Source organism: Chenopodium album, chromosome 5 (genome assembly GCF_948465745.1).
Source record: "Chenopodium album chromosome 5, dcCheAlbu1.1, whole genome shotgun sequence".
NCBI classification, from domain to species: Eukaryota; Viridiplantae; Streptophyta; class Magnoliopsida; order Caryophyllales; family Amaranthaceae; genus Chenopodium; species Chenopodium album.
This window is the reverse complement of record NC_137838.1, coordinates 38667678-38688303: the sequence shown is the minus strand read 5'-3', so window position 1 is coordinate 38688303 and position 20626 is coordinate 38667678. Positions and strand designations below refer to the sequence as shown.

The 20626-nt window shown below is 36.9% G+C and overlaps 1 long non-coding RNA gene across 1 annotated transcript; it reads left to right on the top strand.

Moving 5' to 3' along the window:
- Positions 1–7401: 7401 nt before the first annotated feature.
- On the top strand, positions 7402–8867 carry LOC145630689 (uncharacterized). The gene is made up of 2 exons (XR_014112183.1): positions 7402–7858; positions 8676–8867. It is a non-coding gene; the product is annotated as an uncharacterized LOC145630689 (long non-coding RNA).
- The last annotated feature ends 11759 nt before the right edge of the window (positions 8868–20626 follow it).

Genomic DNA, 20626 nt, shown 5'->3' with positions numbered 1-20626 from the left:
TTCAACCTATGAACGGTTTACAAGTTCCTAAAAAACTTGTTGGCGACTCTTTTGCTCTATCTTCTTCCCTTTTGGACGCCACCGTACTTTAGTGTATGATCACAGTGGGGTTCAAGCTAGTGGGATTAAAGCTTGAAATTATTCCCTACAGTCCTCTAAATCTTATTCCGAATGGTTCTACTGTAAGAAGAAAGGACATTGGAATAGAGATTGCCTCATGTTCAAGGAAGATAAGAAGAACGCAACCGTTACATCTGAATCAGGTATATTCGTTATAGACTTTAACTTCACTAGCCTAGCCTCATGGGTATTAGATACCGGATGTGGCTCACACTTTTGTTCCACTTCTCAGGGACCAAGGAACGCTAGAAGGCTAGAGAAGGGAGAGGTTGAACTCCGGGTCGGCAATGGAGCCAGAATTAGTGTCGTATCCGTAGGAACTCTCAGTTTGGCTTTGCCCACCAGGCTAGTTTTTGAACTAGATAATGTTTATTATGCTCCAAACATTACCAAAAACATCATTTCAATTTCGGCGTTGGATGCCAAGGGTTTTGAATTTCGAGTAAAAGACAATGAATTTTCGTTTTATCTCGATAATGTTTTATATGGTATTGCACATTCTGAAAATGGTCTTTTTGTGCTTGATTTAGACAAACAAGTTTATAATGTGAATAATGCTAACAAAAGAGCCAAGACCATGGAGTCAAACCAAACTTACTTGTGGCATTGTCGTCTTGGCCACATTAACATCAAACGCATCAAGAGACTTCTACAGGAAGGTGTTCTTGACTCTTTCAATTTAGAATCATTTAAAAATTGTGAGGGATGTTTATTAGACAAGATGATTAAACAACCATTCTCCAAGTTGGGAGAAAGGGTAGGAGACTTATTAAGTCTGGTACACACTGATGTATGTGGACCAATGAGCTCCACCACAAGAAATGGACACCGATATTTTATCACCTTCACAGATGACTACAGTAGATATGGTTATGTCTACCTAATGTCGCATAAATCTGAATCGTTTGAAAAGTTCAAAGAATTTCAGAGTGAAGTTGAAAATCAGCTTGGCAAGAAAATTAAAGCCCTTTGATCGGATCGAGGTGGTGAATACTTGAGCCAAGAATTCGATGACCATCTGAAAGAAAAGGGTATACTTTCAGAATTGACACCTCCAGGAACTCCACAATGGAACGGAGTATCCGAAAGGAGAAATCGGACCTTGTTATACATGGTACGATCAACAATGGGTCTTAGTGATCTTCCTATCTCTTTCTAGGGACACGCACTTCTAACCGCGGCACTAACACTGAACCGTGTACCATCAAAAGCTGTAGAAAAGACACCATATGAATTATTGACAAAGAAACCTCCTAGGTTGTCTTTTCTAAAGATATGGGGATGCGAAGCATATGTCAAGAAATTGATTTCTAATAAACTTCATCCCAAATCTGACAAGGTTTACTTTGTGGGCTACCCAAAAGAAACCAAAGGGTATTACTTCTACAATAAATCGAAGAACAAAGTGTTTGTTGCTCGCGATAGTGTCTTTTACGAGAAGGAACACCTTTCCAAAATGACTAGTGGGAGGAAAATCAAACTCGATGAAGTTCGTGAGGATGAGCAACAAAATTAGAATGACAGTCAAAGTGCTCAAACAACATCTGTTGACGCAGGTCAAAATGATCAAAATTTGCAATGTCAAACCGACAATGCAAATGCTCAGTACATTACCCTACATAGGTCTCAGAGGCCGAGATCTCAACCTGATAGATATCTCGGATTGTTTTTTAATGAGAATCAGGACATCCTTGTAATGGATGGAGATGAGCCGGCAACCTACAAGCAAGCTATGATGAGCCTCGACTCTGCAAAATGGCAAGAGGCCATGAAATCCGAAATGGACTCCATGTTTGAAAATCAAGTATGGGACTTGGTTGATTTACCCGAAGGTTACACACCTATCGGATGTAAATGGATTTTTAAGTTGAAAACCGACAAAGATGGAAATGTATTCATTTACAAAGCTAGGCTGGTAGCAAAAGGTTACAGAAAATTTCATGGTATTGATTACGATGAAACCTTTTCTCCGGTTGCAATGCTTAAGTCCGTTCGAATTCTTCTAGCGATTATTGCATGTTACAATTACGAAATATGGCAGATGGATGTCAAACCGCCTTCCTAAATGGAATTTTGGAAAAACTGTGTACATGACACAACCTGAAGGTTTTGTCGACCAAAACAATGCTGGAAAGGTATGCAAGCTTAAGAAGTCCATTTATGGATTAAAGCAAGCAAGCATAAGTTGGAATTTGTGATTCGATGAAGCCATTAGTAAATTTGATTTTATCAAAAATCCAGATGAGTCTTGTGTTTACAAGAAGGTTAGTGGGAGTGACATCGCCTTCCTAGTCTTATATGTCGACAACATCTTGCTCATTGAAAACAACATTCCGTTATTAGAGTATGTAAGGGCTTGGCTCGGAAAATGTTTTTCAATGAAAGACTTGGGAGAGGCTCAGTACATATTAAGCATCAAGATCTATAGGGATAGATCAAAGAGGATGATAAGATTGAGTCAAAGTACTTGTATTGATAAGGTACTAGCTCGATTCAACATGGAAGGAGCCAAGAGAGGCCACCTACCCATGTCAAATGGCATAACCCTTAGCAAGAAGCAGTGTCCGATGAGCGGGAAAGGATGAATTAGATTCCATATGCTTCGCTTATTGGATCGATCATGTATGCCATGATATGTACTACATTAGATGTATCGTATGCCTTGAGCGCTACAAGCCGATAGCAATCAGATCCAGGAGAGGCGCATTGGACTACAACCAAGAATTTCCTAAAGTACCTGAAAAGGAACAAGGTTAAATTCCTGGTCTATGGCGGTAGAGATGATTTGGTTGTTGAGGGATACACCGACGCAAGCTTCCAGACAGATAGAGACGACTTTAAGTCACAGTCTGGGTACATATTATGTCTTAATGGAAGAGCATTTAATTGGAAGAGTGCTAAGCAAAGCACAACTGTTGATTCTACAACTAGAGCTGAATACTTGTCAGCATCCGAGGCAGCTAAGGAGGCAGTTTGGATTCGTAAGTTCATTGGGGAACTTGATGTTGTACCCTCCATCAAGGGTCCAATAGATCTCTATTGTAATAACAATGGGGTTATTGCTGAGGCCAAAGAGCCACGAGAACATCAGAAGGTCAAACATGTCAAGAGGTGATTTCACATGATTAGACAATGGAAATCAGAAGGTGAAATTATAATTTGCAAGGTTGGAACGGATTATAATGTAGCCGATCCACTCACTAAACCTCTGTCTCAAGTGAAACACAACAAACACGTTGAGGCAATGGGAATCAAGCATATTGGAAACTAGATTTGATTTCCTTATTTTAGTGTTTTAATTAAATTTTGGACAATGTTGATGTAAAACACTATAATGAACCATTCAGTTTTGGAGTAATTAAATTTTCATGCGATTTAAATTACTTCGTTTCTCTTTAATTGTGGTATTGAATTAAATAATGAGTCCACTCGATTTAAAGAATATTCAAAATAGGGTATCAAGACAATGTCTTGGATAAAGAAACACCTATTAAGTGAACATTGAATATTTTAATAAAAACTTATCCCTAATCAAGGTCATTTATATGGTGGACGATTAATGACCAATAGAGATTAGTGTGTAGTATGATTTACAACAGCGTTTCTTGTGCTATAAGGATGTAAATCATTTGCACAGGTATTGGTTTAGAACCATACTGGATCGACCTATGAGAATACTTTAAGAGATTCAAAATCGTCATAAGTATATTTCTCATTATTGCTATCGGAACTTTTTTCCTTAACCATGAGTATTGCGAGGTCTCTTGTTTGATTACTAGTCTGTTTTTGACGTCGGTCAAACATTTGCCGTCATTAAGGATTATAACGACGGCTATCAGGCGGCTAGGTCCTCTTAGTAAGAGAAGCTTCATTACAAGACTGTGAATGTCCCCCTACTAACAATAGGGAACATGTCTTGTTGTTTATAAGGCCTCTCGAAGAGCAAGACTATGAAAATGCATGGCCGTGCTCAGATTGATTTTAGAAAACATCTTCTTTTTTACTGTCAAACTCGAATTTTGAGAAACACTTCTGGACATAACAAGGATGACGAATAATCTTACCCTGCAGTTCATGAAGAGACATGAAAAGACATAGGAAAGGGGCTATACACTTAAAGCACACTTGTCCGGAAGGACAAGTTGGAGATTGAAAGGAATGGTGTCCTTCGAACAAGTGTATTATTCTGATAGTGGGTTCAGAATTATTGGAAAGCTAATATATTCAGTATGGTCAAGTGACCGGAATGCCTGAGATGAGGCCACTTCCAATCAGTAATATTAATGTACAATTCATATTACAACTTAATCTTGACTGAACTCTTCGGGTTACACCCAAGCAATTAACAAACCAACTCGACGAATTAATTCGAAAGAAATAAATGAGTCGCCTGAGTATTAAATATTTAGACGTTAGAAATTTGAGCTTAGAGCCTCGAAACCGAGCGTTGGAAGACGAGTCAAAAATAGTAAATGACGAGACGCGCAAAATAATAATAAATCGATAATATTCCCATAATACCCCTAGCATCGGAAAGCTCCGAGAATCCGAATTCTAAGGGCATAATATGCTAGGACAGGTGGCTAGCATGCACACCATGCCGATCCAAGGGTGGCTGGCTAGTGCGTGCTAGCGCACCGTGCTAGCAGCAGCTAGCAGCCGCAAGCACACCAAGAAAGCAGCTGCTAGCAGCATCCCGCACTTGGGTTGCAAGGCTTGCTAGCCATAGCAGCAGCCCGCAACTCCAAGTGCAGGGCCGGGCTTCGATTGGGCTACAGCTGGGCCTAAGGCACGGGTAGTAGGGCCGAAACTCATGGGAAGTTAATGGGAGGCAAGCGGGTGAGAGACATATGGCATAAGGAGAGTATGGAATGGGGAGTAAGTATGGTCCCCTACTCTCCAAGTGGTCCTCACATACCTTTTCATGTAATAGTGATACTTGTAGATTTATTATTAGTTTGCTTATTTATTTTAATTTAGCTTTAAAATAAATTGTGGAATTTCATGCTCCCACATTGATAGGATAGAAATTCCCACTCTCCCTCTTGCCTATAAATACCCATCTTGGATTTTTCGGAAGAGCGCTTGAGTAGGAGTTCAATAGAGCATTGCATTAGCAAAAACTCTTAAACTCACATAATACTCGGGTTTTGGTCGGACCTCGCTAATTTCGAGGTAACGGACCTAAAAGTAGTTGTTTTTAGGGGTGGATCTCCGTCGGAGGCTTTCGTATTTTCGGGGCTAAGCTTCTCAAGTAAGAGCCTGATTTGTGGGGCGAAGCACGCGCCAAAGGTAAATTTCCTATTTTGCCCTTTTATGTTTATTTATGCATTAGTGATATTATTTATTGCGAGTGTGATCCTTGGCTCGGGTTTTTTCCGCAGTGAGTGGGACTCACCAAACCCTTAAAGATTAATCGTCCTTCTCTCCTTGACCACGAACTGTGGAAAGGGAAATTCGGGTATTCATTGTTAATTATTTGACTTAAACTACATTCAAAATTTATGGATGGAAGAAGGTAGAAAGAATGAAGGTTGTGATATGAAGAAAGCATGTAGAAAATGGAAAGGTGATGTTGATGGGGATATATAGAAGAATTTAGGAATAAGGTGGACCCCCAACTCAAATGACAGAAAAAACTAACTCATGCATGAACTTAAGACATGGTTATGGTGTACATACATATTAGTGTGTGCTTTTTTTTAGGATGTAAGTGACATTCTTTGACTCTTGTGTAAGACCATGGGCCTAAGTGTTTAGACTCAATTAAGAACTAAATATGGTTACTGCCATTAACAAAATAACCAAACTCTTCAGATAGACTCATCGTGATGACCCGAGCAAAAATATGAACTGTCGCCAAAGCAACAGAATTGTCGTCGTAAACTACAATGCAGCGCTAAACGACAGTTTTGTTGCACGGCGTTGCACAACAGCGTTTGGCGCTGTAGCCCAATTTTTTGCGCTATTACTGGTGTATTAATCTAGGACTGCTTTCAATATTTTTACTTTACCGGACAGGCTTATAGTCGTACTAAGTCAGTTCTGATTACATTATTAAACTTTAATTACTCAAATTAATTAATTAATTAATTAGGCAAAGTCCTTTTAGTGATTAACTAGTTTATTTAGGTTTAAACACAAGTTAAACAAATGGTTAGGAAAAACACATAGAGTATGCACAACAAATAATGCACAAATAGCCAAGTAGGCACAATATGATGCAATGAGTTTGCAACCTAACCATGGCTCTAGTTCTCTAAAGTTCGGGATATGGGTTAGTCAAAAGAGGGTCCATGGTTATGTTTCCGGATGCACCGCGTGGAAGCCTTACCTTTGGAAGGGTTGGCACGAGTGGATGGGACCCCACGAGTTAAACTCGCTTCTATGGTTTGGTGAATTCAACATTCTAGAATGTACCCTTTTTTGCTCATAGCGTTCAATTTGGTAGATGGAGCATGAATTCCCAGAGGGTTATGTCCATATGTAGAACACATATGGGTTTCAAAAAAGTGAGAAAAACTAAATTAGGAAGTAGAATCGAGCCAACAGTGCTAGAACGGGTCGAAAAAAGAACTCATATTTCTGGCTCGGTATTGGAAGACTGCAGCGCCAGCCAACAGGGACTATCGCCGTGATAAGAGCCCTGTCGCCTGGGGACAAAATTTTTGCTTGGCGATAGAGCCTTATCTTCGGCGAAAGGCTCTGTTTTCTAGACGCCAGTTTCTATATGCCTCAGCAACTTTCTGTATTCTTAAATTTTCTTGTTTTTTGCAGCATTTTTTCGATTCTAGTTGTGAAAGATATTCCTAAAATTTACTACGTGTAAAAATCCTATGTTTTTTACTCATTACGGAAGGTCTTTCCAATGAGATCCTTTTTATGCATATGACAATAAAGTTAATCAAAATTACGCACATAAAATACTTAGAACTTTTTGAGTCTCATCCACTCATTCTAAATCATTGCCGAAATAAATTTCAGGATTTAAAATAGGATTCCTCCATAGCGGAGTCGCCAAAAACTATGCGGAATATTTCAAGCATTACCCCAAATTTTAACCCCACTATGATCATACACTTAAGCATGGTGGCATCCAAAGGGAAGGAAGCTACCGCAAAAGAGTCGCCAACAAGTTTTAGGAACTTGTAAACCGTTCACAGGGTGAAGGTTACACCCCTTAATGATCCAGGAGATCGTTAACTCCAATAGGTCTGGAACCAAGACTTGAAGTTCGGGGATGAAGCACTACTACAAAAAGTGGAAAAAGGACCCCTAATTAGAGACCCGTTATCTTAACCAACAGGTATGTTTGATGTAAGAGATCCTTTAATAGAGATAACGGGTCTCTTATAAGCCCTTGGGCCCACAACTTTATTGATAGGAGTGAGATAAGAAACCCATTGTAACAGCAACGGGTCTCTTACCTTCCTTTCTCACTTCTCAATTATTTATGCGTGTTGTTGTACCATCCTTTAGCTCAGTCTCTCTCCTCTGCATCTCTTTGTTTATCACCGACATTCCTTTGCTAATTTTTTTCTTCAAAAACTCATTTCTCATTCACCCCCAATTTATGGCTTCATGTCCTTATTTTCCACCTTCATCAACGACTTCTTCGAGCATATGCATGCTCCTTGCATTTTGAGAAGTCTCCACCTTCAAGATCCCTCTTTTCTTATCCTCCGACGACAGTTTCAAAGTGCTTTAGTGCAATTAGATCTAGATTTAATCATTCAAGGTACAGTTTTTGTGAATTTCACTGAGGTTGTTCGAAATTTATTGTTTTCTTCTGGGTTGCTTTGGGTTAGCGATGGTGGTGGGTAGATGTTTTTGGTTTGTTTTGTGAGTTGTGTTTTCGTTTGATTTTTGGTTTGTTTTTGTGATTTGGTTTTTGTTTAATTTTCGATTTGTTTTGGTAATAATGAAAACAGGTTTGTGATTCTTTTTATACTCTCGAATTCTAATTTTCATTATATTGATTATAATCCTTTTGTTGGATCTATTGAAAGATTATGTGATTGTGTAATTTGTGCTCTAATCATTGAAATAGATCTAGAGTTTTCGAGAAAAGGTCCGAAGATCTATATCAGAAAGGTCTGAAGATTGTGTAGTAGAATTTGCAGTTTTTTTTAAAAAAGTTTTTTCATGGTGGTTGTTTTGATTTTGGATTTTTTCGTGGGTGAGTATGGTTTTATGGGGGTTGTTTTGGTTTAGCTTTAGATTGTTTTTGGCGGTGAGGCAGTGGCGGCGGCTAGGGTATTTAGGAGGGTTGGGCCATTAAGGATGGTTTATACTTTATGTGGGTGTGGAGGTAGTCTAGTCGTGTTGAATTGTTGGTGTTCTGGTCTTTATCTGATTTTTTGATTTTTTTTAGTTTGAATGTTAAATTAGATTATTGCTCTTTATTTTACTGAATATTAACTTGTTTATGGGCTCTTAATTTAGCAAGCTATATTTTAATTTCATATAACTACATAACATTTTGCATAATTGTTCCTACTACTGTTATATTATTGGGCATAATTATTCCTAATATTGTTTATATCATTGAACAGGTTATGCTATTGATAATCATGGAAGGAATACAGAGTACAAGATACACTATTAATGTATGTTTGTATGGAGTATATACTTGTAAATTATTCAATAAGCTACCAATTGTAAATTCTAGTAATTATTTTGTAAATTTCAATAATTAATATATGTTGGTTTGTTTAATTATATATTCAAAGTTTACATTTTATTCAGTCAATTCAATAACGCAATGAAATTCAAATTTCAAAATACTATATGTAATAAAAAAATCACGAGAATTGTTTTTTTAAACAAAAAAAAAAAAAGAAGAAGAGACCCGTTATGTCGCATATGAGGTCTGTTTGATAACCCACCAAAAAGACCCGTTATGTTAGATAACGGGTCTCTTATCCTTCTAAATAATTTTTCAATTTACTAGTCTGACAAACCTGACTTCTTAATTAACGGGTGTGTTATGTTTTTTAAACAGACCCCTCCAAAGAGGCGGTTTGTTTATCTGACAGACCCCTTAGCTAGAGACCCGTTGTTTGGTGGTTTGTAAAGCATTTTTCAACGGGTCTCTTTGTTAATTTTTGTAGTAGTGAAGGTACAAATTCATTTTAAAAGTAAAAGAACCTACCCTAATAATAGGCCTCTACTTTATTCTTCTCGTATTCATGTGCGCTTTCTGACTAACATGCAATCAATAGGTTAACCCTAAACCTGTTTATCTATGTGGGTTGAATATTAATGCACAAACAAATCTATTATTGGCGATCACTTTAATTATAATATAATTAAAACGAAACAAGATTATTAATCATTTTATTAAGCGTGATTACAAGTGCGAATTCCCTTTAAACATCCATAAAAGGCGTGATCAAGCAATAAATAAATATCAAGCAGCATAATAATCATCATAAATTATAACAATCATAATAACCATACTCATAATTATGTTAAAGCATAATAATAGCAAGATCCTAGGCATGATACTAACAAGATTCATAACAAATCCTAGCATGTCACTAAACAATCAAAGCTTTAATGCTAACATGATTCTAGCATGCTATTAAGAAAGAAAATAGGAAGCATCATAGAAATCATAATTGACATTATATTCTTTACCCTAAACTTCATACTAAGGAAAGCATCCTAACATGATACTAGGAATTAAAATAACAACCTAAGCATGATTTCTATATCACAATATCAATAAAACAATTAAAGCACTTACGTGGATGCCTCGTATATCTTTCTAATAACAAAATACACACGTTAGTAACTTCAAGGAAAATATAAAACAAACAATTACATTAAATAAATAAAATAGAGATAGAAAGTTTAGACTAGATTTGGGACCAAACCCTCAGAAATCAAACCTTTCACGTATAGGGCGAAGGCAACTTCGAACTATGCTAGGTGCGTCTAGATCTTGTTGTTTGTAAAAAGTTTGTTCAAAAAAAGAGAGAGAAAGTATCAAGAAATTCTTGAGTTAGTGAGAATTAGATGGAGAATTGATGATTAAAAAACGGATGCCTAAGGATGCTATTTATAACAAAAATAAGCTGGAATATGATAAAAAAGAATCGGAGTTTTAAGAAGAATAAAACACGACGCCAGCGCCGCAAAAGCCTTTGTCGCCGCGCGACAAGCTTGTCACCAGGCGACATATTGTTGTGCGGCATTGCGGGTAGTGTTCCACACGTTTTCATATTTTATGATAAAATTAAGCGTAAAAGTCCATACGAGGGGTAAAATCATAACTTTATTTAAAACACTTCATTTATTCCAAATAAAACTCATAAAACTCAATTATCAATCCTAGTCACATTAGGATTAAAAAGAACCTTCTAGAAGATTTTTGAAGACTATAATCAATCTGAATTGCATTAGGTATGATATTTCATAATTGGCCCTCCTCTAGTTCATTAGGCCGCATACAAGGATCAAATTAGGCTTAGTTTAGTAATTTGGCCATAACTTCCTCATTATTCATCGGAATTGGGATTATAATATATCGTTGGAAAGCTCTTTTTAAACCCGGTCCAACTACAATATTATTAGGCCCTTGATATGGACCAAACTAAACCGGATTGGATATTTTCATAAATAGCTTTTTGAAAACAGAAAGAAAGAAGAGAATTTTAATAAAAACTAACTACAACACTAGACTTACCACACTTTCACTTCATTCGATTATGCTTCGACGTGAAAGGTATTCATCACTGGGTTTGGTTTTGGGGAGACACATTTGGGTGTCTCCACAAACTGTATAAGTTTTGTTCATAAATAGCCTTCAAATTTGCCGATTTTTGTATATTACGAACATATTAAAAAAAAATGTGGGCGAATATTATTAAAGACTTTAAGCGTTTCTTTAATCTTATGGACAGGGATCTAACAAATATTGTAGATGGGAATGTAGTTAATCTAAAAGAATATGCACGCCATTATTTTGATAGACCACATTCCGAATCTTTTCATGTTTATAGGAGGAGAGCTTTCATCTTTTGCATTTTTAGCCAATATCTCCTCACTAGTGGTAATAATCGTGAAGGTCAAGCAATTTAGTATCTGTCATGGAACAAATTGAATCAGGGAGGAATCAATGCCATTAATTGTTGGAGAAAGTATGCTTAGTTTAGATTAATTAAAGAAGAATAAAAAAGCACCTCTTCGAGGCTCTCCAATTTTGTTACATGTAGAAAAATAATATTTTAATTACAGAAATCAAAAATATATATTTTTGTATAGTAATACTAATTATTGGCATTGGATGTTTGCAGATGTGGCTAATAGAGAGGATGATATTTATTAGTCCTCCTAACAATGTTGACAAATATACGCCAAATTGCTTTGTAAGGCGAAAGAAATGCTTTTCCATAAAGATGGGCCGCCTAGAGTGGATCAAAATATTTGCCTCTTGTGATTTTGCCGTCAAGTGGGTCATTCCTTGGTGGAAAATGGAGAAGATGGTTGGTGTCAACAAACAACCCTTTTGCCGTCTTCCTAGCTTATCAAAGTTGACCTTTATTACCCCTGTAGGGTAAAAAGACAGTATGACCTTGCTCAAACCATTTCTTCTAGTGATCTTCGTTGCCCTTATGAGTTTCCTGTTTCACAAGACATGGAGAGGTTTGATAATTACTGGAGTTCTAGGCCTTTATGGGAAGTTGTTACCCAAAAAGTTCCTCCTTCTTTGTCTAAAGATGTAAAGCATTGGCTACTTGATCGACCTAAAATGGATAAGACCAAAGTTTAAAATACTACTAAAGGCAAGGATTGTCTGGGAGACAAGAAAGCTCCTGTTAAGGAATGCCTAGGTGAAAAGGTTGATTTTAAGACTCTTATTATGCCTAAGAAGAAAAATACTACTAAAGGCAAAGAGAAAAGAAAAGCTGACTCTATAGAAAAGAAAGTGTGGGTAGAAAAAAACATGGTGTGATGGCTAAATGGGAAATTATCGACACCAAGATTGAATGCGGATCCTCTAAGGGATGCTTTCTAGCAAAAGTGATGGATGATGAAGAAAATGCTTACAAGAATTGGAAGAAGGCTAGAAAAGAGAATAAAGATTAATTAGAGCATTGCTTTACTTTCAATTTATTAGATTATTTTAATTTTCAAGTTAATATTAATGTAATCTTTACTTTATTTTATTAATGCAATTTTAAATTAAATCAACATTTACATTTAATTTCCATCAAAGAAATGAAAACGCTTTAATTATTTTTCTGAAAATTATTCGAGTACGGACGTCGAAAATTTCCGAAATACACCAAAATTTGCCCATTTTATCGCAGAAAAATTGGCACCGTAGTTTAAAGTTTGTCGCCAAAAGCTGCTGCTTGTCGCCTGGCGCTACATCTTGTCACTAGATGTTGTAGTTGTCAGCCGACGCTGATACTTGTCATTAGGCGACAGATTTTCTAGGATGCGTTGGTCTTGAATTTTTCGCGCTAATTGTTCAGAGTTTACTTGTCGATGCTTGGATGCAAGATTTGTAAAAATTATAGTGGCCGCACGTATCTCGTCCCAAGGAATCAGGCCAAATGTGGCTCTCTTGAGTATCCTATTCAAGTAATTATGGTTAGTACTTCTTAAGTTGGTCAAGATTTTTCATGTTTGAGAACTCATTGCCATCCATATCAGTTAGTTTTGCAGCGCCTCCTGATAGGATAGTTTTGACATTTTATGGTCCAGACCAATTAGGTCTAAATTGGCCTCTTGGATCCAAAACATTTTTCTTAATGCCTTTAGCACCAAGTCTTCTACTTTGATGTTTCTTGTCTTGACTTTCTTGTTAAAGTGTCTAGCTATACGGGTTTGATAGCATTGAGTATGATGTAGAGCTTCTAGTCGCTTTTCATCGAGTAGAATTAGCTCTTCATATCTTGCCCTAGTCCATTCAACTTCATCGAGTCTACTTTCCAACGCGATGCGTAGAGAAGCTATTGCTAGCTCTACAGGTTGTAAAGAATCCATCCCATAGACTAAGTAAAATGGCATATTTCCTGTTGACGAGAGAATTGACGTGCAATAACCCCACAGAGCAAAGTGGAGTTTGTCAGGCCAATCCTTGTAATTTTCTGTCATTTTCTCATGATAGTCTTTAAATTTTTATTAGTTGCCTCAACTGCAATGTTTGCCTGAGGTCTGTATAGAGAAGAATGATGATGTTGAATGCCATACTTTTATAGCAATTCCTCACATTCTGCTTGAAAGTGAGTTACATTGTCAATTATCATTTCATGTGGGACTCCATATCGACAGATGATGTTTTTTTCGATAAAGAGTGCTAAATGCTTTGCTGTGAGTTTTGCATATGATTTTTCTTCAACCCAATTAGTGAAGTAGTCAATTTCTACTAATATGTATTCATGACTGCTTGTTCTTGGAGGAGTAATTTTTCCAATAATATCTATTACCCATGTTGAGAATGGCCATGGTGATGTATAGGTGTAGAGGAGATATGGAGGAACATGTAGTAAGTTAGCGTATATTTGGCATTTAGGGCATCTTTTGACATATTGATGACAGTCTCTATTCATTGTAATCCAATAATACCCTTCGCGCATTATCTTTTGGAATAGCATTTTGCCATTTACTTGTGCTCCACATACTCCTTCAGGGACTATTCTCATAGCCCTATGGGCTTCCTTTTGGCCTTCACATAGAAGAAGCACATATTGCGAAGCTAAAAGTCTGAAGGCTCGTTTTGCTCTTTTGTCAGCATGGAGTGGATATTCTCTTTTTGTGATATAGTTTAGGATGTTTATGTACCAAGGTTCTTCTTTTTCTTCTTCTTCTTGGACCACTTCCTCATCCTCTAAGCCATTTATGCCTTTTTTCTATCGTTAAAGGCATTTGCTCAATTTCCATAGGAATTCTAACCATTAAGGCTAGTCTTGCCAAGGCATCAACAAAATGATTTTCTTCTCTAGGTAGATAGGTGTACTCCACCTTTTCCAATTGGTTTGTGAGATTTTCCAAGTATGTTTTGTAAGGGGCCAAACTTTCACTCCTTACTTTCCATCTTTTGGAAATTTTGTTGATGGTCAACGAAGAATCTCCGAATATTCGAAGTTTTCTTTACTCCCAATGCTAATCATGTTTCGAGGCCTACCACGCATGCTTCATACTCTGTAGCGTTGTTGGTAACGTCAAAATCAAGCTTTATGGAGATGGGAATATGCTCTTCTTTAGGTGATACCAATAATACTACTACGCCACATCCCTTTTGGTTTGAGGCTCCATCGAAGTATATAGTCCAAGTATCATCTTCTATGACCATCAAGTCTTTGTCCGGAAAGTCATTCTCATGTATTGGTGTCGAATCTTCTATTAGGAAGTCCGCTAAGAAGCCTGAGACCACGGATCCTTTAATAGCCTTTTGGGGCATAAATCATACATCAAATTAGGCTAAGTTAACTATCCATCTTGATATTCACCCATTTAGTGTAGATTTCTCAAAAAGATATTTAAGTGGATCCATTTGAGATACTACAAAGACTTTGTGAACGAGCATGTAATGTCTTAACTTGGTTATGGCCCACAATAATGTGAGGCACAATTTCTCAAGTGGTATATTGCGTAATTCATACTCAAGCATTTTTTTACTTAAATAGTAGATGGCATTCTCTTTTCCTTCTACTTCTTTTGCGAGCATAGCTCCCATTCTCTCTTTGGTGATTTTTAGGTACAACCTAAGAGGGATTCCCGGGAGTGATGGTGCTAATAGAAGAGGATTACCAAGATAGGCTTTGATCTTTTCAAAGGATTTTTTGCACTCGTCGTCCCATATTACTAACACATTCTTCTTGATCTTCTTGAATATTGGTTTACATATTGTTGTTAATTTTGATATGAACCTACTTGTGTATTTCAACAGGCTAATGAATCCAAGAATTTTCTTTTTGGTTTTGGGCGGTGGTATTGACATGATTGCCTTGATCTTGGTTGGGCCTATCTTTATTCCTCTAGAGCTAATGACGTATCCCAAGAGTTTTCCTAAAGTGACTCCAAAAGCACACTTAGATGGGTTAAACCTCATGTTGTATTTCCTTAGCCTTTTAAAGAATTTTCCTAAGGCTACCAAATTCCCCATTTAATTTTACAATCATGTCATCTACATAGACTTCAACTTCCTTGTGCATCATGACATGGAGTAACGCAGTCGCTGCTCGTTGGTAAGTGGCACCCGTGTTTTTCAACCCGAATAGCATCACTGTGTAACAGTAATTCCCCAAGGTGCTACAAACGTTGTCTTCTCCATGTCTTCTTCTGCCATGAGAATCCTGTTATATCCTGCATATCCGTCCATAAATGAGAGAAGTGCGTGATTCGCTGTATTATCTACTAGAATATCAATGTGTGGTAAAGGGAAGTCGTCCTTTGGACATGCCTTAATTAGATCTCAATTTTTGACACACATTCTTACCATTCCATCCTTCTTTGGAACTAGGACCACATTTGAAACCCATTCGAAGTTTTTGGATACCCTGATAAAATCTGTTGTTATCTGTTTTTGTACTTCTTCTTTTATTTTAAGAGCTACGACGAGTTTTATTCGACATAACTTTTGTTTTACAGGTTTCATTCCTAGAATTAGTGGTCTTGTGTGTTTATCTATTTCTCTTTTTATTCCTGGCGTATCTTCATATGACCAAGCGAATACATCGATAAACTCTTTTAGTAGATTAATTAAATTGGTTCTTTCATCTTTACTAAGTGTTAGTCCAATTTTAACTTCACTTTTAATGGTTGGATATTTTAAGATATCAACCATTTCAATATCTTCAGTTACCGGTGTTTTATTTTCAAGTGTTTCCATTCCTTTTATTATTTCTTTGACATTTTCATTGTTAGTTAAGAGATTCTGGTCATCTTGGGTTAAAGAGTGACACGAGGAGTAAGCAAATGAAGACATATTATTAAACTCAGAAACCATTACATCAAATAGAGATATGTCCGCTGGGACTTGACTATTAACTAATCTAGGAGAAGCTGCTAAAACAGAAGAACTGGGGGAAGGTGCTATAGCTAAAGGTTTTGAACACTCGATACGGGAAGACTCAGACTTAGACAATTCTTCGAACATTGGTCCTTAGCCTGTTGTTATGGATATCTTTTTTCCAATTGGATTAGTCAACTTCACGGTCTTTCGCCATCCTTGAACTAACCCCTCTACTTAAGTGATAAGCTTAGAAGGGTCAAAGCTATCACTTTGTAGTACCGATTGAATGAGCAAGGAATTATCTTCAATGTACGTTGGTTCATTCTTCTCGTGCCCAAGGAGAAGTCCCATGACATTAAAGTAAAAGCATGGAGGTGCTTTCTCCTTATGGATAGGAGTTAAGACATTATCTAGAAAGTTACAATCCAAGAAGATTTCAAACCCAGGTTGTCTTATCCCATTCTTGACAAAATGTTTAGGAAACTCATGACATAGATAATCCTCTCCTTCTCTCATGAGTTGTCCATTTAGGGTGAGATGATAATGATTCATTGGGATTGATTTCTTTTGGTTACGAGCTTTCCTACGTGCATTAGCTTTTTCCCGGGCTCGCTTAAGGTCTTCTAAAGTCGGTTTAAAACTAAGTCCAAAAGTGTCTAATTTAGGGAGGCCATGTAGTCCCATTTGCTTTGCTATCCCTTTATTCTTTCCAAGAGTCAGTCTAGGAAAATGTCCTTGTTTTCTAAGGATAGCATTTATTGTCATGTTGGAGTGGAGTTCATAGTGAAGAAGGTCCTTTCATCCCCATCGATTAAGGAGACCTCTTCGTTAAAGCCCCACAAATCTTCGTCATTTTCATCGTGCTCCACATTTATGATTGGATTCCCGATGGCCTTGATTCTCATTAGTGAAGCATCGATTGTAATAGGGATGCCTCCAACTATAGCTTTCACTTGTTGATGAAGGGATGAAGGGACGGCCTTTAGGTCATGAAGCCAAGGGCTTCCCAACAATAAGTTGAAAGATACTTTAATGTCTACCACTTGAAAAATAGTAGCATGTTCTATGACTCCTGCCGTTACATTCACGGTGATGGTTCTAAGAGCTTGGCGACGAGTATTATCGTAGGATCTTATTCCCTATGTAGAAAGAGACAAGTCTTCATCCCTTATTCCCAATATTCTCGGATTTCGGAGTGGAAAGACGTTAATTGCTGATCCATTATCTACAAGAGTCATCGGGACATTCATTCTTTTGTAGATTACTGTGAGATTTAAGTCTTTGTTGTGTTTGTCACCCTTTAGAGGTAGGTCCTTGTCAGAAAAGGTGATCAAATTGATGGGATTAGGAAGATCACTCGTGAGAAAGTTAGCCGACTCCTCATGAGTGGTTTCAAAATCTATTCCTATTTTATCTAAAGCATTGATCACTGCAACCCTATCTTGATGGGATGTACCTCAAAGTTTCCATACATTCATCTTGACCTTTGTCTTCTTTAGTTGTTTGACAATATCATTGTCTTTAATGATGAGTATGGGAACTTGATGAGTAGTAGGAATAAATTGTTGTGTGGTAATGGGAGGTTGCATTCTCCTAGATCTTGTGTGAACGTATATGGGTGAATCTTCTTCATCCCGAATATCGACCACTTTATATATTGTGGGGAGTGGGGTTTCTTCCATATCCTTTAGGTAGACGTCCTCATCATCATTGTCAAAAACTCCATTGATAGTAGCATCTTTCTCTTGAGGAATTAGGACTAAATTTTTATTATCATTCAGTTTTTGAATTAAATCCTTGAATTTAAAACAATGTTCTATAGTATATTCCCCTGATTGATGATATGGATAGTAGAATCTCTCCGTCCTCTTTAGTGATTCAAATGGTCTTAGTTCGAGAGGTTTAATCTTGCCACTCTCAGAGAGCATTTTGAACATATTTGCATATGTGATCCCAATTGGATTTTACGCTTTATTGATCCTTCTGGGCATTTTGAGTACTTGAAGACAAAATGGTTTCCTCTTAGTAGTGTCTATAGGTGTCACCTCTTCATTGACATGTTTAGCTCGTTCTAACTTTATGCGTTCAAGTACTTTCCTACACATGTTTATTGTTTTACCCATTATATATATTAAGAGAAAAACTTCTTCTTTAGTGGTAAGTTGTTGAATTGGGGATCAATCACTCATGGCATCGAAAAAGATTTCCTCTTCTTCTTCAAGGGCATGAGTGTCTTCGATTGGTATGATTAAAGATGAGGGGTTAACAAAAAAATTTTCATCAGAAATAGCCAGGGAGTCAGAAAGTGGTGCACTGTTGATACTTAGCTTCTTGCTTGCAGGAGGCACTGGGAGTTTATTGCTATCAATCAAGTCTTGGATAGCTTCCTTTAGCTTCTTGCAATTCTCAGTAAGATGACCCCTACCTTGATGGTATTTGCAGTGTGCATTGGGGTTCCAATTAGCAATTCTCCTTTCGACTTGTGGATCCCCAAATGGTCCAATAGGAGTTAAAAGACATTTTGCATGAAGATGATCAAATGTGGTGTCATCACTCATACCAATAAGAGTAAAGTTTCTCCTAAATGGTTCCTTTTGTTCTTGATTATTCATAGCAGGAGTTCATTAAGATTAAAGGCGCTAACATTATTTAAGTGTGTGGTTTTGGAAGAAGAAGGATTTTCGTTCTTCTTTCCTTTCAAAGCATTGTTGGAGTTAGTGTTAGCAGCTTTTTGCTTTGTAAGGTCGTCTTCAATATTAATTCCAATGTCATAAACGGCCTTGAAAGTGTTCAAGTTACTTAGGTACTTGAGATGTTTGGAATACTTTTTCAGGAGATTCTTTATGAATAATCTCACATATTCTTTTTCTGTTGGTACTTCAATCATCTTAGTAGAGGTTTCCTTCCACTTATTAAAGAAAGAAGTAAAACCTTCATTCTCTTTCTGTTTAAGTATCTCAAGTTCCCTATGATCAGTTTCAACTAATATTACATTTATACCTATCAATGAAAGCGTTTACAATAGCATCCCAAGTACAGGTTTTCTCTTTGTCAAGAGAAAAGAACAATCGTTGACAAAAGGTTTCAAGAGATAAAGAAAATAATGAATGGAAGACTTTCCTATTAATCCCCTTAATATTCATTATGGTCTCGAAAGCCATTGGATGGAAATAAGGATTTTCTATTTCCTTGAACCTAGGGATGTCATTGGCATTGAGCTTCTGCGGAAGAAGCTCCTTGTCCACTAGGACCCCTTGTGAGATAATCCCCTAGAATCTATAGTCATTGGATAGTTCTCTCCAGATTTCTTTCACGAGCTCCATTTGTTGTTGCTTCACAGGGTCATTGATTTGAAGAGCCATAGTCTTCATCAATTCAATTAAGTTTGCCACGTCCTTCCTAAGTTCATTGAATTCTTCTTATGACGCCATTATCTTCTTAGCTTTTCTTTTCTTACTAATTGGTTTTTCAAAAAGTAGTACTTGAAGAAAGGTGATGTACTAGATTAATCGCCTTTCCTTTCTTGACCAAGCGATATAAATTAAACCATTTATTTGTTATAATGACTTGAGTCAAATTAACTTTTACTTTATTGGTTTTAAAAAAAAAACAAAAAAGCAAAAAAATAGAAATAGTGAGTGTGAGTGACATGATTTGACTCTTATGTGAGACCATGGGATTATGTGCCTAGACTCAATTAAGGACTGAGCATGACTACTACCATTAATAAACTGATTAAAAACGTTTAAGCAAATTGATTAATTAGACTCGTCGTGAAGACTCGAGCAAAAACATGGATTGTCGCTGGAGCAACAGGAATGTCGCCAAACACTAAGGATCTGCACTAGACGATAACATTAGACTTTAAAGGGACATACCTAAAGTCGTACAAAGTAAAGTTCGATTAATTTATTTAGACTTTAATCATTTATTAATTAATTATTAATTTACCAAAGTCCTTTAGTCATTAATTAGTTTATTTAGACTTATTCACAAGTCAAACAAACGGCTAGTGGAAACATATATAGGTTATGCACAAACAAATAATGCACAAGTAGTCAAATAATCACAATATGATGCAATGAGTTTGCAACCTAACCATTGCTCTTGTTCTATAAAGTTCAAGATATGGGTTAGACAAAGAGGGTCCATGGTTATGAGTCCAGATGCACTACGCGGAAACCTTACCTTTGGAAGGGTTGGCGCGAGTGGATGGGACCCCGCAAGTTAAACTTCAAAGGAATTGTGTCCTTCGAACAAGTGTATTATTCTAATAGTGGGTTCAGAATTATTAAAACCTGATATATTTAGTAAGGTTAAGTGATCAGAATGTCTAGGTTATGGCCGCTTCCGATCAGTAATGTTAATGAATAATTAATATTACAGCTTAATCTTGACTGAATCCTTTGGGTCACACCCAAGCAATTAACAAACCGACTCGACGAATTAATTCGGAAGAAATCAATGAGTCGCCTGACTATTAAATATTTAGACGTTAGAAATTCGAGCTTGGAGCGTCAAAACCAAGTGTCG